Below are 23,271 nucleotides of genomic sequence, written 5' to 3' on the forward strand. Positions count from 1 at the left end.
AAATTACAATTTTTTCAAATAAGACGAATTTTACTGTTTGTCTTTGCACCATATTAAATTTTATCCTTTCCCTCTAAATGAAATTCAGTCATGACTAAGGACAGCATGTGGATACTGTTCTGGAGAAAACATTAATGAAAACAGGGCTTTTCAAAAAGACTGTCCCATTATCACAGTGGAGCTGGGTTTTGTCGGTGAGAAGGGCTGTCAAGTCCTGGAGCACTGTATAATTAGAGACCAAGAGGACCATTGATAATCAATACCACCAACTGAAGTGATTCTAAAACCTTTCGGAATGTAATGGACTATGGTAAATCATTCAAAATTCCATACACTGGGTTAGAGCAAAGTCTAGAAGAATGCTCCAAATTAAATTCAGTAGAACTTTATCATTATGTGTGGATCATGTACCTGTGGAATGTTTTAACTGCTGTGTCTTAACTTTGATAGAGGATTGCAAAAAGCAAGGCAACCCTGTCCTTTGACTCAGAAATTTGTGTACCTTCTCTACATGTTTCTATATAACTGTTAATCTATTTTCTGGACAGTTACACTTATGAATCTTTTTCTAGCAGTTTTCTTCAGCTTCAAGTAAGTATCTCATGTTCAAGTCAAGGTTGTGCAACCAAACCATGTTGCATGCTCTGTTTGGTTTGATTTTCCTAATTGTTTCACATCATTGTTGATTGGTTTCTAGGCCACAACCAGAAATACTGGAACATAAGTTCAAAATACTCATTTCTGCTCCGCAGTGGGAAATCAACTTGTGAGAGATAGCTCAGAAAGGTATCTGTGCAGATGAACATGGAGCGCAACATCTTCTCAGAAATAATCAAAGTCCCAAAAAAGAGGAAGGAATAGGTTTTCATTTTATCCTCCATCAGGTGAAAGAGGTGTTAATGAAGGATTTTAATTTAATTATCCTCTGCAACGGTTCTTGGGAGTATTATATTGTTGATGATGTAAGGTAGGACAACAAACTTCAGTCATGTTCAAATTATCCAAAAGTTAAAAGTAGTCCCAGAATTTGGTTTCTGTTATAATTTATTATTATGAATGTTCTTCCATTACAGTATAATTGGACAGGTCAAAACTGCACATTAATTCACAAATTAAGTAATTTTCTAACACTATAAACAGTTAAAACTTGTGACAGATCTTCTGTTTGTATTAAACTCACATGCAAATTCATAGATTCATGTCAAGTCATTAAAATGTTGAACAACCAAAGATTATGTCTCACAATGCCTTTAGGCCTCCATTTCACTCTGCAAAGATGTCATATTAAAGATTTATTGTGGTCCACTGTTTTTCCACATGAAATCTCAGCCTTACTGTTAAAGTTGGAGACGGATGGATGGATGGATGGATGGATGGATGGATGGATGGATGGATGGATGGAGAGATTTATTTTTTTTTTTAAATGTGCAAGTTTCACCTCAAAGAATATCTGACATCAGCTATAAAGCTGAGAGCTCATCCCTGAATAGGTCTAATCCTTTTTGGTGCTCTGCCAAGTAATTATTTTTCAATTACATGGAAAGAGAGGTGCCACCCATTTTTCATGATCGAAAACTCTTCTAACAGCAGTTTGAAGAGCTGTAGTGGCCAAGGGAAGGGGAGAGGGAAGCAAGCTGACTTGTGCACCTTCATCTGCTCCACTGATACAGGCAGTTCTTACAGATTGCCCTAGGGAAATATTATATATTTTCCTTCATCTCAAAACTAAAGAATATCTTTCTCTTCAACTGATGAAAGACAAGCATCTTCATGTTAAGCATTTGTCCTTGAACAATATTAGACTGGTCTCTCAAAACATTCATTCTTCATTCTATTCCAAAGAAATCAATTTGTTTTGAATTGCATCATAAACCAAATTTTGCTGTCCTTTCTCAGGCCATTGTAAATAAGTTCCCTTTCTTAAGTAAACATATTTTAGACATAAATTTTAATATTTTTTTTAAATCTGGAATCACTTAACTCAGGTAAGAGAAAAATGGATTGTGAAATGGATTGTCAGATTCATCTGACCTAGTAACCCTGGGAATGTTTATGTGCTAAAAGCTTTGAAATGTTTTATAGCCTTCCAAAAAAAAAAACCCTCACAAGTTGTAACCTTGTGCTCAAAGTCCATTTTTTATGGTGACTGATACAAGTAAATGAAAACCCAATATTTTTCTTGTCTGCTACACTTCCATTCGCTTTGTAAGTGAAATTCAGGTGCACTGAGACAATAGATGATTTGTCATTGATCCACTAAGATCAAAAATCTTTGGATTTTTTGCAGCTTCGATAGCTGTTTTCTTAGTTACCTGGTTATGGTGGGAAATTCATATTTAGTCCACATGTGTATTAAAAATATGAGTTTTCTTACAATTAAATTTGGACCAACCTTCTTATTCAATTATTCACTATTCATTTGTGGGCTTACCTAATCAAGTAGTCAAATTGCCATTGATAGAGGATTTTAAAAAAATGGAAAAATTGAAACTTGCCACCTTCCCAATCAAATACTAGAGATTTCAGTTTTAAAAATTTTGTTGCCATTGTTGTTGCTGCATCAGATTTTTTACTGCACACTTTAGATATTGTACTTTACTGATATCTCAGTAGACCTTACAGCTCTAAGTAAGGGAGTAGTGTCATCCCTTTTTCCCAGAGATATAAAATCTTCTCACTCTAACCTCCCATATTTTCAGGCCATTCTGTTCCATTTAGTGACTCCTAGACTGAGCAGAACAACTCATGGTCTGAAAATAAAACTAGGAAGTTATTCAGCTCTGTTTCAAAAGTAATAAAAATGATGAACTGAAGCAGAAACAATGAGCTGTCATAAGGGAGATTATAGTGGAGCTGAATATTGAACTTGGTTCTCCTGGGTCTGTGCTAACCATGCTAACACCTTACCCTCCAATGCACTCTACCCAAGGCAGCTTCCAACAACAGAAAGGCAAAACTTGAGATCTTAAACAATGTTAGAGCTCATGAAATGCTCCTGACTAAATGCCATCTTGTCAAGCTTAGAACTTTGCAAAAGAATTACTCACACTGAACTCCTGTTAAAACTCACCTAAATACAAGTGGTCTAATTAAGACACAGGTCAAGGGTTTTTCCCACCAATTGTTTACAAAATTATAAATTAGAGACATTCAGAGGTGCAGGTTCCTGATGAGTATAAAAAATAGGTCATTTGTAGAATTTCTACTCAGGGGTTCTTTTTTTGACATCTGACTTTGCAAATACAGCTTTGTTTTCCTCTTCTTTTACAAAATGTGTACAAAGAGTAGGCTTCCAGCTAGCCTTATGCCAAGACAAAATTCTGTCATACACCAAGTTGCTTCATTCCTGGAAAAATTCTTCTGGAGGGGAAAGGTAATCCCAAATGCCCATCTACTCTCCAAGCAATAACAATGCAGGAGCATCATGCATGGGAGTTAGAATCTACATCGGATTGCCAAAACTACTGTGTCTTTGCTTGATGATCCTCAAAGGGCACAGCATTTGGTGGATATCTGAGAGGACATGAGAAGCTTATTCATAGCTTAGCCTCTGTCTTTGTAGATCAAAGAGCAAACTTGTTTGTCTTGCTCTGAAACACACACAATCTGAAAAGTAACATTTTCTTAGGAAATTAAAAGGACTAAGTATTTGTATTAGAAAACTATATCAGTCTTAACCTCTATATTCTACCAGCAGAATGTCTTCATCAGGCTAAAATATTCTCTGCATCCAGTTGAGGAATGTAGCTGGGCTATGGGGAACTCTGCAGGAGGAATGATTTTTTTCCTTTTTTCCTTCATATACCAGTTCATATTATCTGTTTCTCCAGAGCAGCTGGTGAAATAAACAAAACAAACAAAGAGAAGAAATGAAGCCCTTAGTAAATCTAGTGCTACCTAAACAGAGAAAAGTTTTCATTCCAAGTAGGCATTGTCATTTCCCTCATATAAAGTCCTGAAGTGGTGCAGAGAAGATGTTGCCACTTCAATTTGGTAAATAAACATATGAGCTTTTTTCTTCCTTAAGCCATCAAGAATAGATACAGGTTAGTAAAACTTTGTCTTGCAATCTTTGCAAGAACACATGCAAGATAAATTTTCAAAGCTGAGACTGCCTAGACTCACTTCAGCAGACTGCAGCTTTCCACAAAGGCGTTATGCATCAACTGAATAAGGTAATCCAAAAACAGCAGGAGGTGATCTGCATTTTTCTACATTCAGGAAATAACTGCACAAAATGAACTTAATTGTTCTCACATTTGCCCAGTTTTCAGATGAATTCCTGTATGATTTCTCTTTAGAGCATCCTGAATGAAAATCAAATACATGGTTTCACACAGAAGCAATGAATCCAAATAAGCTGGTCTGCCTTTCAACAATGGTAAAAATGGGCATACTATTTAGGAACATCCTATGCAGCTGCTACATATGTATTTTATGTCCACATGTCTTCAGTCAGAATGAGGGCAGGTTATTTACAACAGGCAATGCTTGTGAGAGATATCAATTGTACCAGGTACACAAGCCCTTCTCCTGCTCCCCCACCAGGCTGGGGATTACACAGAATGGCTCTGCAGGTCCAGCCTGTCCTTCTCTTTGCCCCTTCTCATAGGAGGTGGGATCCAAAGGAGCTTCTCTCAGGTGTGACAGCAGCACTCCAGTGCAGCAGATTAGGGCCTGAGGAAGTCATCACCTCTCCATGGATGTCTTCCAGAACTGAGAGTGGCTCCTCTGGATATTTGCAGCTGCACGAAATCCAGCTCCCATAGGAAATGCCAAAAGTGAATGTCTTAAAAGCATCTTTATGGAGATTTTTTTCAGGCAGTCTTTTGGGTAGAAGTACTTTTGAAACACTGAAGAGGATTTTCTTGCAAAAAAATGTTCAACATATTCACCTCATTGCCTGTGGAACCTGCTCTTTACTATCCAAGAGCTGTTCATGAGTGGATCTATGACTCTCTGCCTATCTCTTCCTGTGATTTGTATTTTTCTCAGCTGTTAACACCTTGGTTAATTTTCCAAGGACATTAGAAGCAAGGCCTTAAGAATGACACATTACAAATGCTACTGAAAATAAAAGAGGAGAATTAAGAAAACAGGCCCCACCAAAAAATATCTGTTTTTCTGGGATTTGGTTCTGCTGAGGAATACTTTCTAGTGGATTAGAACAAGAAGTCACCACCTTTTCCAGATGATAGGAACACATAATAGCTGCGCTCTTTTGAGTCTTTTCTGAGTATCTGCTCTTTACTTTTTTCCAAATGAGTTCCTTGTAAAAATGTCACATTGTAGCGCTGCTCAACGGTTACTTAATATTCTTCTTTTCTTAAAAGAGCTGTGTATTCCTTGACATCTGAGGTTTCTCTAATCAGCTCTGAAAATGGCCCTTTTTCTACACTGTTTTCCTTACTAAATTAGAAGGAAACACACAACCCTGTAATCTGTATATTTCCCATTTGACGTGGGAAAGTAATGAGCTTTGGAAACAACATTTTAATTGTCAAGATTCTTCTGTTGACTAAAATATTACTAAAGATAAAGGATTTGTTCTAGTCATGTTTTTAAAAAGTACATAGAAATCTAAGCATTGTACAGAATCTGACTCAATATCTTCAAGCTTAAAAGCACCAAGCATGTCATTATGAACTTCTTGCTCATGATATGGAACATTATCAAGTTTGAAGTGGTTTTAGTGGCATTTTTCAAACAGTGAAATAAAATCTGTAAGAAAACAGAATGTGTAAATCAGTGGAAAATACTATATTTCACAGTGTTTTATGCCAAACAGGGATAAAAATGTAAAATCAGAATGATACTTATGCAGAAGTGATATGATTCCTTCATATTGGAAGATCTACTGTTTTATATAAGAACATTAGAAAGTATTGAGATGAAAAATATTACATTAAAATGGACACTTTAGCGTTCAAATCTACAGTGATTCAAAATTATAGTTGAACTGAGAATTTTGTCTCATAAAGATGAGCAGTTTTTCTTCACTTATATTTAATTTAATTTAATAAATTTTATGTTAAAATGGTGAAATATGCTTTACTAACACTTAAAAATTAATAAAACTATAATCAGAAGATGTTGAACCAAAAATAATTAGGATCCATTTTAAAGTAAAATAATCCTTGAAATACCTGCACAGGTGCAAGTTTTGTTGTAGATTTTGGACCTGTAAAACTGAAATAGGGCAGAATTTTGCATGTGTACAATTTTAAATGGTGTGAATATACCTCTTAATTTCCAAAGCTGCAGGTTAGGACAATAACTGTATTTAACATTGCTTATGCAGGGATATAAGCACTGTTGAGTGTGTTGAACTAATTTTAACTGATTTTTTTCCAAAAAGTCAAGTTATATTCCTTCTCTCCACAAGTATTTCTAGAGTTCTGGAAGGCACAAGATCCATTACATATTTCCTACAAAAGCCCTCAAAAACACCAAGCACAGGAGCTGTGATGTATAGATGCATCCCATGACAGTTTGTTGGAGCCAAGAACAAAAAGCAGGATAGTGAAGACTGTACAGGAGGATCACAGATCTTTGCAGATTCTGCTATTCTCCAGTACAAAATGCAAGAAGAGCAACATCTACACAGTTTGCTTGAGTTATAAAATAAGCAGCAAACTAGGATCCCTACTACTCCTGCAAAGTGTGGTGAAATTCCTTCCATGGATCCTAAAAAAAAATTCCACATTTCTTCTCCAGAAAAATGAATGAGAAGTGTATCAATAGTCTCAAATAATAAATTCCATTTTAATATTTTAATAATTTTAATGTATATATCTTTAATTATTTGTTAGTTTCCTCACAAGTATGAAAATTGTAAAAATAAAAATTTTCCATATATTTTTTCCTTAATTGTTATATTTGTGTTTATGAACAGGTGGTATTCTAGATGTGCCATAATTTCAAGAGTTACTTGGTTTCTACCAGTACAACTCCATTCTGATAGATATGAAAAGCAAGACAGAAAGCAAAATCTTTGCATTTATTTCAGTCTTTACAAGTTCTAGACATTGAATTTCTTGTAAGCTGAAGGGAAAAGGATGATGAAAATTGCAAAGATCATAAGGATGTTTGGTCTGTCTCAATGAAAATGTCACAATTCCCAAAAGACAGGAAATCTTAAGGTTATAAAGAATCACCCTCAGTGAATGAGATGAATACCTTAAAGACTCATCAGCACCTCTCCTGTGACATGCTCTAGCCTTAAAATGAACTTTGGTTTGGCAGAGCTGCAGAAAAATTGTACAACTGCTAGAGGAGCAGAAGTAAGGGGATTAGTAAAAGGGAGAATAGGCAGCAAGCAGGGAAAAGCAGAGGCATTTATACATGTTATTTATTACATATATCTAAGATAACCTAATTCCACCCAGTACCTGCCACAAAGCACTGTGGGGGATCTGTGGGCACCCTCAGGACTCGAAACTGCTGTTTCTCTTTTATTGAGTTCTTTTCCAGGCTGCTGTTACTTCAATTTCTGATACACAGCACTTAACCATGTGCAGCAATGGGAACCTGGGTTTAAGTGAGCGATGAATGGGTTCCTAAAATTTTATTAGGTTTGTCACTTCAGGGAGGAGTGTACATACATTTCCATACAAAAGCACTTATCAGAAGCGCCAGGAGCTGAAGCATAGCGCATTAGACCAAAGAAGGAACTAAATGGATAAACTTCTCCGAAGACTTCTTTTTCTTTTGCTAAGCATCAGATCATATCAGCTTCTCTTCTTGCCTCTTGTAAGCACTTTCAAACCATATTGGCAGTATAAAGCACTCCAGTATTATTTTGAATAGATTCTGTACCTCTTTAAACTTTTAATCTAGTCAAAAGAATAGTTCTTCAATAACAATTCTGCATTTCTTCCACCCTCTACTCATCTCCAGAGCCAGACTATTTGTTTCACAATGCTCTGTAGCTCAGTTTGAGCTATCAGCAATCTAGAACCATTACAGCAATCAGATGTAATCTGCTTTATCACCAGCAAAGGTGTTACCAGAAAAATTTCATATTACCACAATTCTTATACTAAGGCGGTAAAATTGTACCTGATGTTTAAAGCATGTCTTGATTTTCAGTTCTGGAGCTGTATTTTCAAGCATGAAATTGCTTAATTAGCAATTTTGCTTCATCGAGCAAGTGTATATTTTGCACAAATTATGAAGGTTGAATACAAAACATCAAGGTTGCCTTTTTAACAAGAAAATTTTGCACGTATAGCCAAAAGCCAAAATTTTAAGCTGATTTTTACTGCATGATTAATTGATAAAAAATTAGCTGTGGCCGAAGAGAAAATTTTGATCATTCATCCTTATGGCTGAAATGTCTACTGACCTCTCCTGTGCCAAAGCAACCCCTTTTACTGTGTTCCCACGACTCCCTCTGGTGGCAAGCCTCTCATCCAAGCTGCAGGACGGCATCTTCCCTTTTCTCTCTGATGAAGACACATGCTGGTGGATTCTCAACTCATTCAGGCAGTGGAAATCCCACTAATGTTTTTTGCTTGAATTTAAAGAACTATATTTTTTTTCTTAATTCCTATAAGAACTACCTCTTCAACCTAATAAAGAAACTACCATTAAGTATGCATAATATTGAAAAGATTGTATAATAATGCTAGTTTCAATAAATAATTTGTAAATACAAATAAGATTTCTGGTTTACATACTTCACTTTCATGTAGCCCACCACTATATATACACCTGGGAAAAATGGTCCTAGTTTTTCTCAGGGCAAGATGCTAAGGGCAAGAGCTTCATCACAAATGCAAAGACAAGGAATTACCATTCCCAGTTACTGTCATGCTAGGAAAATTAAACCTGCATTTGCTTCTTTAGTGGGGAACTTTACAGCACTCAGTTATATAAAAAAAACCTCATTGAGTACCTATTTACTCAGTTAAAGCTTTTTCCTTCTCCACCACTGGAAACAGCACTTCCCACCTGCTCCTGCCCTCACAGACAGTCCTCCCTACCCACTGCATAGCAGTGTAGCAGTGGAGCCTGGCAGTCCCAGTGTGTAAGAAATCCTAGAAACATGGTAGCAGTCTGATGACAGAAGACCCACCACAGCCTGGCTGGCCAACCAAACTGATTTGGTACCAAAGTCATTTTACGTAATTAAGTCACTTTAATGATGGCTAAAATAATTTTTTAACATTAAATTACAACTTCTTTTCATTTGTGACTTGTTCTTTCTTATGCCCATCTGACCTCATCAAGCAATGACAATGGCTAAAATATTACAAGAAATTGCAAATTTTAAAGAAAAAGTGATCACTCTCAAACTCATAGCTGAAAAGAAGATGAAAATACTTCTATTTATCCTGCTGTCAAATCAAATGTGTTTATTGGTTACATTACAGAGATCTTTTGCAAGGGTATGTCACATTCTATACCCACACCAAATATGTAATTCCTCTTCTCATCATGAATAAATCATCTGGGTATGAAAGGATGATGTGCAAAAGCATCATGACTGACCCAAAAGGCAGAATGGTAAGTGGTATGTCTGAGAAATGAAGAGAGAATGAGCTACGAAGCACTGTAATGCAGGATGATGATGTACAGGTGCTCAAAATAGAGCAGGCTGCTGTGAACTATAGTATGCATTACTGGAAGGCTAAGGAGGTCTCTTTATGTTACCTCTGCTAAACAGGCTCCTACTATTTTTAGCATTTTAATTCAGGTTATAATTCAGGTATTTCTTTCAGACACACATGCTTCCCTGCCGATATGTATGCTCACCATATGTGTGACATAATTTTCCATTGACTAAAGTGGAGATTTTTATTTAGTGGTTTCTTATTCAAAGGCTGTTGTTATTCTAATGAAAGGTAGTTCCAGTTAAATGATATTAATGAATTCATTATAACTAAAACTCTAGTCTTTATTCTGTAAGTATCTATGCATGGTCTTTTTATGCCTGCATTTTATTTATTATAAATGAATAATACCTATTGCAGCTCCCATGAAGCAGAAGCATGCCTCCTCCAGTGATGTGGAATGAGAATAATGGTGTAAATGGAACCTGATTGCATCAGTCCCTGTCTGATAAAGTAGAGAAAACCCTTGCAACATGATTTGTCCTCTTTGGTTGTATTAGAACTTCTTAGAATAAGTTGAGGACTGCCAACAATAAAAATAAAGATCCATACCAGAGACTATTCCCAGGGCCCAGTCCCATACCAATGTCATAAACATTTGGTTGTGGTTTTCCATCCTGAACTTTTTTTTCTTTGTCCAAGTGGATGCTTTTCTAGCTGTAGAGTGATTAAGCTACAGCTGAAGGCGGAGCTAGCTAAACCAGCTGAAAAAAGAGCACTCTCCTGGTAGAGGGACAGTGTGGATCCAAACAGCTACAAACACAGGAATGGGTAGAAATCAGAATTTCCTGTCCCTGGGTAAGTGCTTCCAAATGTCAGCTATAAGTACAACCATGTTGATAATGAATTAAGCAACAATATTTTCTACAAAGTCTCTGGATTTTATCTCAAGCATTCAGTGCTAGGGAGCCCAAAACTGAACTGCTCTGCAGTGTGGAGTTGTTGGCATCGCAGTCTCAGAATAAGAACCAAACAGAGAAAACACTGCAACAATGAGAAGGATGCAATGGCTAAAATCCAGAATTTAGAAGGAAGGTTGTGGAAGAGCTGGGATTGTTGGTGGAGCTCATGATCAGAAATATGAGTATCTCAGAGACTGACTGCTGCTAAATGGGTAGGATCTGCTATCAGTATCTGTGGTGGTAAGACAAGAAACAGTTGCCTTTAATCAAACAGATAGTTGGGCTACATAAAAAGGCACATTTTCTTGCAGCAAGGTAATTATGCACTAGAAGAGCTCTCACCAGGCGAAACAGTAAATTCTCAATCACCAGAATTCTTGATCTACAGGTTGGATACAGATACAAACTCATCCAGCCTGGTGCTAGCAGAGGATTTGATGACCCTCCGCTCCTACTTCTAATGCTATTTTTCTAGGTCATAGGATTTTCAGAGCATATCTCAGGGGTGAACTGAGATGAAAAGTCACCTTAACTCTGGATTGCAATAGATATTCTTCAGGGAATATATTTTACACCTGTCCAAGTGAAGTAGATGCCTGTATTTAGGTGCCTGAGGAACTTTCAAGAGTCACCTTGAGAACATCTCCAGGATAAGGCAAGGGGAAAGATGCTCTTTGCAAAGATGATGTAGACACAACATTTACAGCTGAGCACAGTCATATCCATTCACAGTGTATTAGAATGTGACAAGGAGAGAATTTTAGACTTCAGTGAAGCATGACTACCTAATAATAATTGCATAGTTTACTTATGGATGTAAATTTGTATGGGTTCCTCAGGGCCAGTAAAGTCGAGAACCCAAAAAATGTTCTTTTCCCAAGTCTGCAAAAAAAATCATACAATTATATATGCAAAAATCTACAGTTAATTCTAGATGGAAAATGTTTTACCCAAGTGGCAAATGTGTACAACTCAGGCTTAAATATGGTACAATTCAGGCACAAACTCCTTTCCATGCCTGAGTAAGACTAAGTATCCACAGTCTGTTTCATTTTTTCTTCCTGCTTTTCTTCTTCATTAACCAGCCCAGCACTTTTCCCGAGTGCTCAAGAGGCAGCTCTTCTTTTAGATTCTTCATGAGTTCAACTCTCTGAATGAATGGAAACCATAATTGCCTACTGTACGTACCAGGATCTCCTTGAATATACCTGTTTTTAAGTACCACATTGATGGTGCATCCTTAGGTAAAACTACAGTGTTCAGGATTACATACACTTAACCATTTATTGAAGAATAGTGTAAGTATAAATTCATGGTCTGATACATCCAGGTATTTTTCTCTGCAACTCATTGAGCCATTACCTGTCACACTCTTAGGTAAAAGTGGATCTTGTTAGTAGATGTAATTTTTGTACAAAAATACATGTATCAGTGGCACCATATGTAATGAAGACACACAGAATATAATTTAAAGTATACCCTTGTTCTTCTGTGGCTTTATTCATCAAAAGAACTTGTGGAATAGACATAATTGGCATTGCTGAAGTATTTTATTTCTTCCTGGGATTGAAGCACTAATTGTCACATTACACCTCAGCCATTACTTCTAGCCCCAATCCAATCTCTCTTTACCCCTACATTCTTTCATTTTTGCCAGCCTTGCTTTTTCCCTAACCATGAGCTTCAGTCCAGCTGTAGAGATGGGACAGCAGCTGACCGAGGGGGAGGGCTTCACTCTAGGTTTGCTGGCATTGTGGAAGGGTACTTAGCAAGGCCCTGGCCTCATTCAACTCCTTTTGCCAGGAGCCTAGTCTCTGACCATGGCACATTCTGGCACCAGGATGCTACGTTTCCCTCTGTGTGTCCTCTTCATGGCTGGGTTTTAACTCCACAAGTCATAGTTTATCCTGGACACATGGCCAGGCGTTGCAGTTGGGTGTTGGTGGATGCTGGAGTGCCAGGGCAGACCAAATCTCCATCTCATTAAGGTTTGTGGTCATTCCTACTAATGCAGCAATGTTACTGACACACTTGGAGAAGGGTGGTTTGTTGACATATTGCAAAAGCATGTACATTTGCCAACAGATAGTTAAACTATTAAAGGCAATGTTCTCATTCCTGTAAATGAGCTCATTGCCTTAGTCTAGGAGAAACAATGCATATAGACAGGAAATGGATTCAATAATTTTTTTTTATAAGGTTCTATTATTTTGTCAAGTCTGAAGGATCATATTTATATATAGGTTGGTTCTGGGAATAGACTTTGTTTGAGTTTGTGGTCAGATAGGATCAAAAACTGCTTCCCATAGGTATGTTTTCTCATCTACTAGGATACTTCTTTCCCTAAGCTAGTTCTGAATAATCATCTTTTCATCACCTTCTTTTCTCTATTTTTCTCTGGTCACTGGATACTTTATTTTTCATTTACTGCAATATTTTTCATGTGTATTTCCAATCTACTTCTTAAACTCCTTGGTGATTTAATGAAATTCATATGACTTTGATTTCTTTCCAGAATTGCAGCCTAAAACATATTCCTTATCCTCTCTTTGATGTTTTGCTTTAGGGGAATGTTCTTTAGATGGACTATTCTTAAATGCCACTCTCTGTGGAGACTCTATTCCTTTCTGTAAGTACATTTTAAGTTCCTTCTTAATAGTGAACTCTAGTATTCACCTTTAATGTCACCCTGCTTCTCACATCAAAGTAGCATTTGTCCATAGTGCTCCACTGAGGTGTAATAAACAGTCTGCCTGACAAACATCCAAAGATGTGCATGTGAGTAAATTTCAGTGGGGTATCTCCTGAAATCACACCCTGCTTGAAACAGAACTAACTGCACTCCTTTTTAGGTTAGTAAAACTTTGTCCAAGCTGAAATAACAAGATATCTTATTAAACTCCTGTCTACAGGAATAAAACTCTTTAGAATACCCTGTGGTGAGATACATGAAGCCTGGAGAGAACTGAGCTCCTCTGAAGCCTTACAGACTGTCTCTTGAGTGGGAATGGCAGGGAGGAGCAGCTCTGTTAGCACTGCTTCTCCAAGCACAGGTCATAGAGGCCCCTGTGCTGCTACACATGTGGTGACATGTGGTGACTGTCCTTTGTGCTGGAGTCTCACTATTTTTGAATCATAGGAAGGTCAGATATTTCAGATCACAATCTCACTAGAGATGACTAAGTGTTTTCATAACATATGCGTTCCTCAGTAGCCGGCTACCACTGTAATTCATGCTGTTCAACCCCTAGAGACTGATTCTGAAATAGTCTCTTCCCCAGGCAAGCACCTCCCCAGCTGAAGAGTTCGGAGCACCCGGGCAAGGGCAGAGCGACGAGTGTTGCTCCAAAGGCACCTTCGGGGCTGATGTGTTTGAGATTGTTTTGCTCACACTTGCTGCTGCAAATCAAGATGACACTTAGGAAATTAATATATAAAGCCCATTTATTGACCCACTACATCCCGTCAGCAGCTCAGAGACCAGCTGGGAGCACTTGATTGCCAAAGCTTCCTACTAACATCATGAAAGCATGAAGCTTTTAATCAGACCACACAGAGATAATTTTTTAACCTTTTTTCCCCACATCTCACTTTTCCCTCACCATTGTTTCTGGCCTTGGTGTTTTGTAACCCAGCAAAAAAGTATTTAAAAAAATTGTCAAATCCATCAAATCCTGATGCCCCATTTGAAACCATTCAAAAGATGGCATACACAAAATAAGGGTTTTCCTTGTCATTTTCAGTGATTAACTACATATCAGAAGGATGTCACAGGGACACTGCACCAAAAATTTAATGTTTGGAGGGGAAAATATATACATATGTTCTTTAATAGAACATTTTCTCTGCACTTTGACCACAATACACTTATCGGTAAAGATAATTTTTCAAAAATAATTGCTATTGGAGCTGTTCATAGTATTGGTTTTCATAAATTCATCCAGTTATAATTAATATGTGCATTTCAAGGACCTAAAAGGGAAGGCATTCAATATTTCTTGCCTCTAATTTTAGTATGATCTGATTTTCCTCTGGTTGCCTTTCCAAACACCTGGGGCCAGCCATATGAGTAAATTAGATTGTGCTAAAATGCATATTAATGAAGCTCAAGCAATGACTCCCTAAAGGGACAGTAAAGCTATATATAGCTCCTCTTTTTCCCCTCGCTTGGTTAATGTGCCTTTCAACACACAAGTAAAATCATGCCATTTTGGAATAGCCAAACAAAACAAAACAAAACAAAACAAAAAAGCCAAAAACATTAAAGAAACTGTTAAAACAAAAAGTGAGAAGCCTGTTTATTTAAAGTGTCTAAATTATCACCCCTTTTAATACTTGCATTTTAAAATTGTTTCCTATTAAAAATTAATTTTCTATTAATCGATTTATCCTATGAGAAAAATAGAATATCAAGATATTTGGGCTAGTTAGAAGTGGCATACTTTTAAATCTCCTATGGCAACCTCTCCATTCTCTTCTCCATTAAAAAACCCCAATTGCTCATTATAACAGATAGCTGTGGAGGGCAACAAACAATTATCACATGTGACTCAGTACACAGACTGAAGAATTTTGGAAAAGAACACAGTACTAAATCTCAGTTACTCAAGAAAGTCCAGTGAGGCTATCAGGGATTGTCTACAACAGCATTTCAGTCTGGCCAAGGCAGGTGTTTTTTAAGTGGATCATTGCTGACTGTGCCTTGCTTCACACCACAGATGGGTCAAAGAGCACAGACCTGATTCCCGGAGGAGAAACTAAACTGGAAGGTAGACTCAAAAGGCACATTGAAAGTGCCCTGACTGCTAACAGGCATTTAGCTCACAGAAGGAGACTAAATGAAGTCCAAAATGGAAATCTCCTAAATGTGTTGGCACTGGGTCCTCAGCACCACCATTTTTAAGCCAGGTAGCTGCAGAGGAAACTGTCTGAATGACTGGGGAAGCCCAGGTTGTCATATCAGAGAAAATTTGGTTTGGTTATTAAAACAAAGGACTAGAAAGGATGTAACTCAGTTATTAACTGCAGGAAGGGAACAGAACTACCAAGTCACAAAACAAAATGACACGAAAACAAGTATTAATTACTTACATCCTAGAAATTAGAAGGAAGATCTAAACACAGATCTAAGGATTAGAAAGAATATCTACACAAAACGGAACTTTTGCAACAGCATTTCAACTGGAATATCATGGCTCATGAGAGCTCCAAATGTTGTTAAAATGCAGTTTGTGGAAGGAATTGTATAATATTATTTTTATTTGTATAAGTGTAGGAGGCAGAATATGAGAGTTTAATCTGTTTGAAGTGATTATTCATTTCTAAGCATTTTCAAAGCACTTGTCTAAGTTCTCTTTCTTGCTATAATCAAACCACTTTTTAAACAGGTTCAAGTAATTTTAAATGCTTTTCAGTATAAAAAGAGTGGGGAAATATAAGATAACTTACCACTAAAAAAAATTGAGCATGTCTTTAGGATGAAGAATAATATCTCTGCTAAACTGCATATTTGTTAATAGCTTACAACAATCTCTGCATTTCTCTCTTTTAAGGTACTGTAGTACCTGTATATAAGGGAAAACAATTTCAAACATTGTCTTTACAAACAATGTAATGGTCATGCAATTGCAGCTTGTGGATCTGCATGCCAGTAATTTCTAGTCATCAGTCCTGCCCAGTTATGTATTTATTTTTATTGCACATTGTAAAGCGTATCAGAAGAGGCAAACAAGAACAGTGGCACTCAGATTCAGTGGCTACTTTTCCAAGAGTTGCCTGCCAGCCAGAAGCTTTGCCATGATGATTTTCAATTAGAAAGAGGAACTGTGTATTCAAGAAGATTTCACAGAGTTATTCAGGTTTTCATTTTCTTCTGAGCACCACTTCAGAGTCAACAATTGAAAATACAGGATAAAACTTCTCTCTGTATTTAATGAAATTTACTTCTTTCATTCCACTTCTCTCTCCCAGTAAAATGAAAATTTTAACTGTGCCAAAGCCTTACCTGTTCCTTTAGGAACAGGATTCAATTTTACAACTATTGACATTTCATTTTGAGAGTTATTATTACCATTATTTGCTTTCTTCCCCTACTGCTTGTGCTGTTTCCTTCTCTCTTCTCAAATACCCACCCTCTTGCTTTTCTCTTTGAAGACAATCCCAGCTTCCCCTTGCCACTGTGGGTAACGTTTGGAGTTTATTGGTTTCCACCACCAAGAACTGCAGGAAGAAGCATCTGCTATCTGCCTCCCCTCTCCTTCCTCACTACTACTTATCTCTAGGAGCAGGCAAAACATGTCTTTCTTCTCCTGAGGCTGAGCAACAATTCTTGAGGTAAGTATCCTGGTAGGAAGCGATCATTTGTTTCCACTGATTCCTCTGGACACCCGGGACACTGGCAAAATTTGACTCCGTTTTGTGCTATCCATCCTTGATGTTGATAAAACTGGAATTAACAATGTCCCCTCCAAGAGGACAGGGATTTTGCAAAGGTGCTGGGATCGCTCATGATGAAATGGGCAATGAATGGTAGAACAAGGTTGCCCACATATTGGCACACAGGCCAAGAATTCTCTCACCCAGAAGCAGTCAATGGACACTATGAAGGAAAATCCACAATTTCAGTATGTACTCCCAGGAATGAAACATTAAATCAGAGCTCTCACAGAGTTTCCTGTGCTCTGCTCTTATTCTATAACCATAGGATGGTTTAATTAGGCTTTGAAAAGTTAAAATGCCAAAAATAAATTTGTGCATACAATTAATAAATTTAGAATTTCAAACTGAAAATAGTGACAAAGCAAGATTAAATAATATTTTTTTACTATATCTGACAGTGTCTTTCTATAAAAGTAATTCCAGGTCGGTTAAATTGCTCTTAGAAAAATTAAAAATTTTGCAGAAATATATAAGACCTTTAATTTCTCATCTTTTATGTTTCAATTGTATGGCAAAACATTTTGCTAAAGTAATTTGTGCATTTAACTTTGAAGCAGTTTTAAAAAGTCAATGACATGCTTTTAAAATATAGTACATGAAATGATACTTCCATCAACATGCAGCAGTTGCCATAAACAGCCTTAATTTCCAGTCTAAATTAGGGCTCTAAATACATTCAGACAAATTAATGCAATGGAAAATTATAGACCCCAAATTGTATATTTATTTATCGCAACATGTTTCTCTTGCATGTCATCTGCCATTCATACAAGGTTACTTCAAGTTTAGTAATTTTTCCCCTTTTCATGCTCAAATTGAGAGGAAGACATGTCTCCAAATGTTCATAGCTGAGTTGAAAACATATTTTGGATTAATCTGTTCACTAATCAGCAATATTATTTCCTATACCATACATTATAATTTCATTTAAATTGTTACTGCTGTGTTCAGATGCTTAAGACTTTAAGTCAACAAGTAAAAATTGCTTTTTCAGATTATGTGTGGGCTGGTTTTGAATCAGCTAGCCCTACAAAGTGAGCTGAGGTGCAGAGAATCACCAGTACATGTGCAGGATTTTTTCACTGTCTGTCTCCTGGTAACAGCTTTATAATTGGTTTTGGAGTGGCACACGGTCTGAACTGGGGCACTACTGAGACTTGCTTCACTGAGAGGAGGTTGTATTCTTTGAGGACAGGATCTCTAATAGCAAGGAAAACCCTCTTAGATAATGCTATACCACTGATCATCTCAGGTTGGGACAATAGAAAGTAGATTACCTCCCCCAGCAAATGCAAATGCTGAAAATCAGAAGTGGTGAGTGGTAAAATTTATTTCATTGTCCTAAAAAAGAGAAAGCTTTTACTTTATTACAAAGTAAGGCCTGGTTTCTATGAGACAGCAGACTGTCCTCTGATTTTCCAGATTATTTTAAAATTAATCTTTTATCTCTTCTTTTAGACATTGTAGCTTATTATAAACAGAAACTTTAATTGTTCAGTATGCCACCTGTTTGACAGAAGGGAATGAAGAACAATTACTGGCTGTGGATTTCACATGGAGCTGGAAAAGGCAATGAAAAATGAAGCATGTTATGTTTTATACAGGAAGATGAAAATAAACCATTTATGAGCACCAGAATTAATAACTCCCTTTGAGATATAGTTTTTTTGGGTTTTTTTAATTATGTCTCGCAACTGAATTACAATTGCCTCACCTTCTTTCTGGTATTTCTCAAATCTCTCACCTGTCACATTTTCATATGGTGTGGGGAGCTGGGGGTGGGAATGGGCACCAGCATGCTGAGGATCTTCTGCCCCTGCATGTCCATGTGAGCCAAAGCTCACATGAGTTCTGCTCATCCCAGGGAGGAGAAGGCTTTGTGAGCAAAACATGTGTGCTGGTCCCTTATAGGAACTCCTTAAACATCATTAAACTGATTGCATTCCCAGATGTGGCTAATGCCAGTTGAACAGGTCAAAGGCTGGTTGTGAGGAGCTGAAGTAATCACAAATATGAAACTGGAATAAAAATGCAGAAATAAAGAGAATAAGATTACATATAATAATGGCAAATAAATTACAAATGCAGTTGAGTCACTGCAAAACCTGCTGGCTCTTCCACATCACCTCTGTCCCTTCTTCTGATTACTTCAATTACTCTGCCTGATTAAAATACTCACTTTGTGTCATGTCTGACATCAAGTAAGAGGAATTTAGAAAATCTCACCAGGAGTTTTTTGTCTTTTGTCAAGACCAGGTGCCTCCAAAATATACAGACTCACCCTGGACACTAACTGGATTTTGAGATTCTCAAAACCACAGAAAGCTTGTGGTGAATGCACTGGGTATTTGAATTAGTGTCACCAGGTCAATTACTACAAAGATGTTCTGGTCTAGTTGCTTGCAGAAAGATGTGCACTTCTTAAAACCCCAGCTATTTCCTGTTTAATTTATGTGCAAAGCAAGATATAACAGGGTAAAATAATCAGTTGAACACAACAATTTTATTAGCATTCACCTGTTACAACAATGTTTATGAACATAAGGCTTCTAGCAAGACAAGCAAGCAATCCTGGAGCTGTTTTCTGATAGCTGCTGTTTGCAGCAATATAGGATGAGCACACAGTCAGTTTATTAGGTTTCCCCCTTGATCAATTATTTAGCCTTTCCTTTTATTTTCCTGAAAGTGCAGGTTGGTTTGTTTGTTTGCTTTATTTAGTACAGTCACTGTCTTTAATAAAGGGTGTACCCCTGTACTTCTGCATGTTTGAGTTTAGAACGCTATAAATCCCTGCTTTCTTATCTCTGTTTCAGTGGTTCCTCTCTATCCCCTGTAGTTAGGCAGGAGAAGGATGAGAAGTCAATAGCAGTTCCAGCAGATCAAAGAATAGGCCATATCAGGTCTCTACTTCCTCCACATCCAATATCATGTTGCAGTCCCCAGGGGCCAAAGCAGAACCTTTTATATGAGAACTTGCACTGAAGAAGTTCCAGGATGCCAAAAAATGGATGAAAGCCAAATACAGTCTGTAGGCTTGGGATTCACAGGAATAAGGGGAGAATTGCGCACAACTGGAGTACTGTATTAAAAAAAAAGGATATAGAAAATAAGATGTCTGAGTAAAATTAGCTAAAACTGCATTGTAATCTTCAAAAGAAAAATAGAGTCTTTGAAAAAATTTCCTTTCGTAACTATTGTATCTTCTATTTATTTCCATACACTTTTTTTTGCTTTTATTCAAATACTTTATATATACTTAAGATGCAATTGATATTTAAATTTTTTCAATCCCTATGAGGTTCAGTAGACAGAAGCAATTCAATCAGAAACAGAGAATAATGCGAAAAGCAGTGAGGGAGTGTCTATTCATTCAGTGCACAAAAAAATTAACATCCAGAGGACAGCTGTTAAATAGGGAAGATATTTTTTCATAAAAACCAGACTGATTTTGTATGAAGCAAGCATTATATGCTCAAGAAAGATGGGTGACAGCTGAAATTTGTTAAAAGGCGGCATGGGGGCAAGTGTTCTACTTATTTGTAATGAAAAATACCACAGTAAATGATTAAAGCTCTTACTTTACTCACATTTTGGTTAAAAAAAGTCCAAACAAACTGATTTTGTCAATAGAACAAAACACAAATCTAGCTGCACACTTGAAAAGTAGACAACATTGAGTAAGATGTAATAATTAGTCAAACTTACCAGTTTGTATCCCCGATTAGAAGAAATTATCTTACTATTAATGATCAGCAATAGCCCAGAAACAGCCTTCCTTAAAGACCACAGGGCCAACACTAATGGAGGGAATCTGGACAAGCAAAGTAGCAAAAGAGACACGAGCACTCTGCAAAAGCTGCAAACCCACAGGAGCCCTCAAAGCCCCAGCCAGGGGCAGGCAGGGGCTCGATGCTGGGACAGCAGGGAGAGCACAGCAGGCACCAGCCTTGAGTCACTGCCTGCCTCTGGACAGCTCCTCTGAGCTCAGCATGCTCGAGGCTGGGACTAAAACACCAGACAGCGACATGCTCCCCTGTTTCTTGTCAGAGGAATGAAACAAGGTGCTGTAACAGCTAAAGCTGGAAAGTAGAAACAGGAGAAGCCCCAAGCTAGGGAGGCTTAACATAGGTTTCTGCTATGTTGAGCAGAAACACAGGTCTGGTTAAAGCAACTGGCTTCTTTGCAATCTCTGAATGGTGAGAAATAGCTGAAACCTAAACTATTCAAATAGCTTCATCTTCTAATGCATTGCCATGATATACCTTATTCTCAGCAAGAAGATTCTGCATAATGACACCAGCTTTAGCTCCTTAGTATGATTGTCTGAAAAGATAATTTAGAAGTACAGGCAAGGAAAAAAAGATCCTCTCCACAGCTCCAATGCAGACTGGGGTAAAACTACTTTTTTCCCATAGTTCCCAAAACTTCTGGCAACATTGAGGTCACATATCAGCCAATGCAACATCAGATGTAAACTCTCTTCCCTCAAAGGGAGGACCACATTTTCAGTATGGTATAACAAGAAGTTTTATAACTAGTTTGAACTGGGAGGAGAAATACGGCCTATTGTTCCTCATTATCTAATCAATGCTTCTGCCAGTTGAGGGCATTAAAATTGCGATGTACCTGTCTCATACTTGCATCAAAATATAAAGAAGACATCAGCTTATATTCTTCTCCATACTACACTAGAGCAAATTTCCTATAAAAGAACATATATTTACACAAAATCCAAAATAATGAAAAAATAAATTTAAAAATTAGATTTTCCTCCCAAGCCTAAAATGAAATATGGAAAAACAGTTGGAGGGAAGTTGGAAAGGAACATTTACATGAAGTACTTTTTCTCAGAAGAGTGACAGAAATTTAAAATAACATCTGAAATTCTGCTCTTAGAGTTGCATTTTAGTTTCTCACCCATTTTGACATACTAATTATAGAAAGACAAGTTATTTTAATTTAAGCTTGCATATGAAAATTCCTGTAAAATGTACAGATGTAATACCCTGATGTGTTAAAATTCTTTATAGGATGGTTGGCTTTGTATATAGTGACGACATTATATATGACATTTATATTCTATTAAAGTGGTTGGTAATCATAACAAAGCCTATATAGCCCCAATTTTAGGGTTGTTTGATAACATAGTGTTGTTTTAAAAACTTTATGACAAATTTACATAGAAATAGTGTGTTTCCAAAGAAAAATATATGTTTTTGTTATGTAGCAACACTATAAAATTGGGGTTTATTTTAAATCCTAGTTCTGAGCTACACAAGATTTTTATTTTTTACTTTCTGATTTTTGTTTTGTTATAATAGAATATATAAACAGGAAAAAACCTTTTCTTAAGTACATTGTTTTCATCAGTTTAAAGATGTATATATCCTTACTTAAGAAGATACAGGGCTGATAATACTGATAAGTAAGTTATATGTATATTTCTTACTCTTTACTTTTTTCTACTCTTCTACTAGAGATTAGTTTTCATGAACAAGAAAGTACTGGAAAATGTTCATTTTTTTCATGTTTCCTAACCAAGTTGGGGAAGAATGCAGCCATGCTGCCACCTATTAATTTTTATACAGTGATGGAAATAGGAAAAGAAGCTACAATTTTTAACAGGTAAGGAAATAAACCACAATAGAAACCAAATATATAAAACCTAAAACCCTGAATGCAGCTTCAACATTATGAAACCACTAGCCTTTTCTGACAGTTTAACAGCGGAAACACAAGTAGGAAAAGAGAGCATGTCACCTACAAGGAAGCAAGGGAAGATAAGGTAAGGAAAGATAGCTGATGATTACCATGTAATCATGGCTGGCAAAAAAGAGACAGATTTCACATCCAGATTTCTGTTGACTGGAAGACTCAGTGAAGGCCCATTTCAGCCCAGCTAATGGGATCTGTAAGGAGGAAAAAACCACATGCAACACTGTGCTCCCTGTTAGAGTAGAATGGCTGCTCAGCAGGAAAGGACAGAAAATCTCAGTCTGGCCCCCCAAACCCCTTTCACATTCCGAGCATTCCTGGTGCAGAGCCAGCTGCTGCTCCACAGCTGCAGCACAGCTGGATGTGGAGGGCAGAAGGGTGCTGCTGCAGGGCTCTCCTCACACACAGAACAGAGTGGCTCTGGGAAGCGGTGATTTCTCCTTGCCAGGGAGGTGCCAGCATGGCTTAATGTGCTCCATGCCCCAGCTGGTGGGTACCAGAGGGCTCTGGAGCCCAATGCCCGTCCCGAGCAGGCCCCTGACACACAGAGTCCATATGGAGATAGCCCAGTCGAGCTGGAAGTAGCCAAACAGAGCAGC

General features: G+C 37.3%; 1 long non-coding RNA gene across 1 annotated transcript in view; it reads left to right on the forward strand.

The window, feature by feature from the left end:
• Positions 1–21,623, forward strand: part of LOC140680252 (uncharacterized) — a 38,417-nt gene extending 16,794 nt beyond the window's left edge. The window contains exons 1-2 of the long non-coding RNA XR_012052773.1: positions 1–13,148; positions 16,673–21,623. The exon at positions 1–13,148 is cut by the window's left edge and continues 16,794 nt beyond it. This is a non-coding gene — a long non-coding RNA (uncharacterized lncRNA). The remainder of the gene's footprint in view (positions 13,149–16,672) is intronic.
• Positions 21,624–23,271: the final 1,648 nt, after the last annotated feature.

This window comes from Taeniopygia guttata, chromosome 1A (assembly GCF_048771995.1).
Source record: "Taeniopygia guttata chromosome 1A, bTaeGut7.mat, whole genome shotgun sequence".
NCBI classification, from domain to species: Eukaryota; Metazoa; Chordata; class Aves; order Passeriformes; family Estrildidae; genus Taeniopygia; species Taeniopygia guttata.